Raw genomic sequence first — 6,928 nt, forward strand, 5'->3', positions numbered from 1 at the left:
GAGCTTACCGCCATTATGAGTCCATATGTTTTCCATGCTGTTATCTCAAGTTCTTCACTGGGGAATGTATAGTTTTGGCAGCTACTTCTGTACCACGCTATTTTACTAAATATACTTCACCATATGCTCCCTGCTAGAATTGATATTTTAAAGCAGAGTATTATTACCAAAAAAAAATAATTTTGTAAAAGCAACTAGATTAAATATAAAAATGGAATTTCTCTAGCATAAACAGGAATTACGTCTCCAATAAGTATTGCATCATCCATATCCACCAAGAAGAAATCAAAGTGAAAAAATAGCATTAGAAGATGTTATTATCCTAAGTTGTTTTCTAATGGAAAGCTACATTTAACAGAATGTTTAAGTAGAAATTACCTGAATAACATCCGGAATCAAAACATCCACTTGATTGGAAGATCAGGTATCATCCTTATTGTTTCTACATCCAAGATTGTTGGATACTGTCCTGGTGTTCTCTATGATATGGAGACAATTTTCATTAAGAGCAAGCTAAAAAATGAGCATATACAGTAATGGATTTGGTAATAAAATTGTAGCTGATATGTGGTATATGTGGATGAATTTTATATGAGTATCTCGGGACACGGGAGATACTCTGTATTGTTTATTATGTTGTGAATATATGTTTAGCACCTTGGCATGGAGGCGGTACTAGGATACCTTGGCATGGGGGCGGTATCTTATTGTAAAATATGTGATTATGAAGGGTGGAATCAAGTTGTTAACCATTGAGTATATCTTTCCTTGTCAAGCGGAGCCCTTTAACAAAATAATAAATGAATGTTAAAAATCGTATTTTAATGTTTGATCACTTAATAATTATTAAATACATGTAAACTGAATTATATGCATATGTGGTTGTGTTATGTATAATTAGTTATCTAATTGGGTCTCTCAAGCTCACCTCCCTCCACCTCCATCGGTTCTCTTTTTAAGTTAAGGTTGTTATTAAATGCTTAGTGGTGCATCTATTAGGATAGCCAGTATGTGAATCATCATTGTATTAATTTTATTTTAGAAATTGATTAGTATCAACTCGAGATTTGTTAGTTAGGAATTTAAATTGTTATATTTGCAAACGTTGTAATTTTTAGTATATGAAATTTTATTATATGTGCTTATTTATGTAAAAAATAATAGGGTGCTATATTAGGATATCAGAGCATTAGGTTCTAGGTTCTTAGGGACTAGATGGATAGGGTGAGCGGATATGAATTTGATATAGTGGGTTCTTATAAAATGTTTGGATGGATCTATTAATACACTTGTTGGCTTAGAGGATGATGGAGAAGAATCGGTCAACTCTATTTGCATTCGGAATGTGTATGTTCTAAATTTCGAGGACGAAATTTTCTTAAGGACGACATTTAACTTAATTCACTACAAAAAAAATGGGTCTATTACGACACTTTTTTAACGACGTTTTTCGAGACGTATCTCCATATTTTTAAATTCAACCATGCTTTTATATTTGTGTTGTGTTTTATGATTACTTAACGACGCTTTTTATTATGTGATGGCATTTTTTAAAAAAATAACTACGCTTTTAGAAAAACATTGGTATTTATTTTAAGTTGAAGACGGTTTAAAAAAGTTCTTTTGGCCTCTCTCCGTTCTCCTTTGGACTGGCGACCTTCTTCGCCATTGTAACCGCTGGGCACGGTGAATCTTTCTACAAATGTTACTATCTTTATCAGCACTCCTACTGCCATATGCGAAATTTCCAGTCTTTCTATATATTCCAGATCTATAACTTTAGGAAGAAAATTAAAAATGCAAAATCCGTACTCATGTTTTATTTTATTGCAGGATTTACTTCTACTTCTTGGTTGAATTGTTCGGGTTGCTATCCTTCCTAATTTCTATGGGCAAGATGCCTGAGTATAGTCAGGTAATTTTCGTTTTGTTTGGTTTTTTTCTCCCTTTTCTTCATTTGGTTCACTGTGATGTTTTTGAAGTTTGCCAATTGATTAGGAAAGTTTCTTTCTTTGCTGGGTTTTCTTTGGAGATTGATAAATGGATTGATTATTTCTACTTTTCCTTATTGTTCGTTTTGATACTCCTAACATGGTTAAAATTCTCAATGGATCGAGTATGCCCATATATCTGTAATTTGCCCAACTACTAAAACTAGTGCACTTGTGTTTGCTTCCTTTTTTTCTCTTACCCATACATTATGGGATGTCAAATTACTGATAAGTTCTATGTTGAGGGCAAGCAAATTGAGCTAGTTGATGTGGTTTTCTTCAAGGAATAAATTTATGCTATACATTTCAATTCATTATTAAAAATGGAAGAACAGAGGTTAGACTTGCTAATTCATGTATCCATTTGAGAAAACAAGGTGATTCTTTTCATTCTTTACAATGATGTTTTTTTCCTTTCCTTTTAAAAAGGGTGGTGGAACAAATAAGGCCGATTAAACTTTGGCATTGTTTTGTTTGAAATATGATTGCAAACTTAAATTGTATAATGTGTCTTGTTGGGTTTTCACACATCTCTTATCCATTATAGTCGTTGATTTTATCTCCTATACTGAACAGTTGTGTTTAGTTGTATTTTGTTCTACGAACTTAAAACAATTATAATTGTTTTTTGTTTCATTGCAGCTGCTGAAGTACTTATAATCAAAAGTGTGACACATAGAGACTTTAATGGAATGATAAAGGTAAATGAAATATATAAATACATCTTTCTTCCATTCGAGCAGTTTATGGGACGTTTTGACAGTGGTATTTAATATGTTTTGGGAAATTTTCACAATATTTGGTTTTACACCAGAAGGGTGCAATTTCCGTATTCAATTGTACAGACTTTATTATTGTTCCAAACAGCACAAGGTTGTGGTTGTTAGCTTTATGGTTTATTACACCCTAAAACTGTATGGAGATTTTGATTTTAAACTTAATAAAAGTTTGCTCATTTCGTTAATGGTTATCGTCGTCCCCTTTTCATGTGAGCATTTTGGTTAGGTATTACTTTGATGTTGCTTTGTTATAAATTTAGGATATTTTGCATAGATAGACACTAGTTCATCTACCATCTCTGCTGATCTGATTTATACTCTTAAAAGTTCATGTTCTATTAATACATTAAGTGTTGAACTAAGTATACATGTTATATGGTACATGACATAAGTTTTCTTTTAGGTATAGGATTGATTGTATATATTGAACAGATTTGAAGGTTTTGGTTACATGAACTTATTAACATAATCTGTTGATATCTCAAAATTATATTCTTAATATGCTCTTTTGCTTACAATCTGATCTCTTAATTACTTGACTATAAATTATCTTTATAAGGATTGCCTTTTACTTTTCATTTTAAATTATCCTTAGTTATAAATTTGTGTATTGGTTATGTTATTATATTATGTTTATTCGTAAATATCGTTATATTGATGATGTAATAATGTTTATATGTGCAATTTTGGACGTGTTGAATAAATACTATTGCATTTATTCTTAATGCAACTAAATGAAGATGCTTATAATATCATATATCTCTATGTTTAGAGATGTTTTTGAATCGAATGTTTAACATCGCAATTTAGAGATCATATTTTATTAGAAAATGTCATTGCATTTGGGACATAATGGATTTTTATGTTGGTAAATGTAGATATTTTTTATAATTAAATATCGTAAATTTGGATATGCTTTTAAATTAAAATGTTGTGGTGTTCAAGACGCTATGAATACTTTTTGAAGTGAAATAATGACATAACAAAAATGATGTGTCGTTAACTCTTCGACGCTTTATTAAAACGTCGTGGAGATTAATAAAATTAAAAGTAAATAATATAAAAATATTACGACGCTAAAAATATAAATGTTTGGAAGCATTACGACGTTTGCGACGACGCTTTAAATTTACCCACACAAGCTTTAAAGCGTTGTTAAAATTAATGACACGTAATTTAATGACGCTTATGACGACGCTTTGGAAAGCGTAGGTAAGTGTTTAGGGACGTCGAAAAGCGTCGTTAAACCTTAAATTTTAGCGTCCTAATAGACCATATTTTTTGTAGTGATTAACTAATTTAAGTGGTGGAGAAATAACCGTTACCAAACGCACTAAAATTAAATAAGTACTTAACATTTTAATTTAAGTGATTAAATTGGTTATCAAACAAGCCTTAGTATAGCATCTTAAAAATGGTGGTTATATAATTAATTGTGGGGGTATATTAAATTAGAATTTAATTAAAATAGTTACTAGAATTAAATGTTATATAATTAATGTTATTAAATTCTAAGGTAAAATGTTTAATAAAATAAATTTTATAATAAATATAATAAGGAGTAACTATTATATATGTCGGTTACCTGATTATTTAGTTATATATATATATAAGAATCTAGGGATGCAAACCTAAGGGTTCTATTTGGGGGAAAAAAAAATCCTACTTTGTTTTGTAACCATCATGACCCTGTGAAGCAATAGAGGCTATGCACTTTTCTTCTTCTTGTATTGGTATGATGATCAAACAAGTAATAAGTCAGAGACCGATAACTTATTAGTTTTCCATTCTAAATAGAGGTAAGTGGTTAATTATATGCATAGTTATATTTGTTTATATATTCTTTGTACTTGATTGCTAAATTGGTAGTTAATGTGGTAGGTTGGTTGATATGTTAAGTTTGAGAATATTGAATGTTGATGATGTGTAAACTTTTGTTATTGATGATAATGTTGATGATGGTTGAAAATATATGAATTTTGTGATTTGCTTAAGGAATGTGACTAGTACCATATGTGATGCTATGATATTAATAGCATGAGATAATGATTATTGAGGAAAACATATGTGTGGTGTGTTTGGTAAATAAATATACAAAATATGACTAATGGATTGCCTTGGTGAATTTATATTCAATGGTTCTCGTGTTGTTATATATTGATGAAATTGAGATGAGTATCTCGGATCGCGGGGGATACTGTGTACTGTTTATTATGTTGTGTGATATATATTTAACACTTTGGAGTGGAGACGGTATACTATTGTGAAATATGTGATTATAAAGGATGTAATGAAGTTGTTAACCATTGAGTATATCTCTCGTTGTCAAGCGGAGCCCTTTAACAAACTAATAAATGAATGTTAAAAATTGTGTTTTAATGCTCGGTCGCCTAATAATTATCAAATGCATGTAAACTGAATTACATACACATGTGGTTGTGTTATGTATATGATTAGCTATCTCAGTGGGCCTCCCAAGGTCAACCTCCACCAACACCAGCTCCCTTTTCACGTTAAGGTTATTAAATGTTTAGTGATGCATCTGTTAGGACAGTCAATATATATGTGTATAATCATTATATTAATTTTATTTTAGAAATTGATTAGTTACAACTCAAGATTTGTCAGTTAGGAATTTAATAGTTCCAATTTAAAGTGTTATATTTATAAACGCTATAAATTTTAGTATATGAAATTTTATTATATGTGTTTATTTATGTAAAAAAAGTAGTGCTAGAAAGCATATCTATTACTATTTTTTACATTGATGTCAATTTATATAGCTAATTTAGATGTGTAGTTGGGATGTCCAATGGTGATGGTCAATGATTATCATAATTGATTACATACTATGATGATGAAAGATCATATATCATCTATGTTAATTTCAATTATTTATCAGAAACTAGTGTTTTTTTTTACGAAAATAAATTGGTGAGTCTGTACTTGCATACAAAACGAAAGGAAAATAATAATGTCATAATGTAGCTTTAATAACTATTTTATATAGATCAAATTAATGAATTTATATTAGTTATCTTAAAAACAATTCTCTCATGTAATGGTTGGAGAAAAAGTTTTGGAATGTTAAAAAACACATGGACCAAGTCAAAAATTTAATGTTTAAATTCTTGAAAAACTAGAATGATTTATATTTAAGAAACCCCTTAATTTACTAGAATGACTTATAAAATTGAATGGAAGGAGTATAATTATAGGTTTATAGTTCAATTGTTTAGATATATTATTATTAAAACTAGAATTCTTTTTAAATGTTATATAATATTAGAATAATGATAATTCTATAAGCAACTTTTTTTTTGGATTTATGGTTATAATAAGGTGATGTTTTATTTTATTGATCTTTTATTTATTATATTGTTTGAAATTTATAAATTATAGTTTTTCACTGTACAAAAGAAAGCATTTTTTAATGATATTTTTTTTTTGTTCGTAAGTGTATCCACCGCCGACAGCAGTGACTATTCACTTTCGCAGATGGTTTGCACTTCTATGGGTGGGACTGCTGACCACGTTGTTTGAATTTTGTAAATTATAGTTTTTCAGTGTATAAAGAAAGCACTTTAATTGGTACATTTTTTAATGATAATTGGTATTATAACTAAGTTAAATAGAATAAGTTTTAACTTAATTAATATTTTAAATAGTTGGAGAATTATAGTTATGCGAGCACATAGTACTGAAAATATTTATTTTTAAATTATTTTTTCGGTTATTAAACAATATATCAATTTGTCATATGTAATATAGTGACACTCTTTATGTGAAAAATGAAAAACATTCAAAATGAGGGTGATTGTTACATAGGATAAATAAAGTGGAATAAAAATAAAAATCTAAAATTCATTTCTCACATATTTATTTTAGAGATTGACAGGATAAGAATATTATCCCTCATATCTTATATATAAAACGGTGAGATAAACTTCCATAAGATGAAAAAATTCATTCCTCAAATCAATAATATAATATAGTTTTTCTACCAAAAAAAAATATATAATATAGTTTAAGGATAATATAGTAAAATATATCCTCATCCCATAAAACAAACATGGAATAATAATTTTCAAATGTTCTATTTTTATCTTATTCTAATTTTTTATCTTTATCTCTATCCCAACATTTATCATCCCAACA

At 28.8% G+C, this 6,928-nt stretch overlaps 1 long non-coding RNA gene across 1 annotated transcript; it reads left to right on the forward strand.

The window, feature by feature from the left end:
- Positions 1-1,575: 1,575 nt before the first annotated feature.
- On the forward strand, positions 1,576-2,903 carry LOC136225883 (uncharacterized). Its single transcript, XR_010687350.1, has 3 exons — positions 1,576-1,686; positions 1,834-1,915; positions 2,634-2,903. It is a non-coding gene; the product is annotated as an uncharacterized lncRNA (long non-coding RNA).
- The last annotated feature ends 4,025 nt before the right edge of the window (positions 2,904-6,928 follow it).

The sequence above is a fragment of the Euphorbia lathyris genome, chromosome 4, assembly GCF_963576675.1.
Source record: "Euphorbia lathyris chromosome 4, ddEupLath1.1, whole genome shotgun sequence".
Classification (NCBI taxonomy): domain Eukaryota; kingdom Viridiplantae; phylum Streptophyta; class Magnoliopsida; order Malpighiales; family Euphorbiaceae; genus Euphorbia; species Euphorbia lathyris.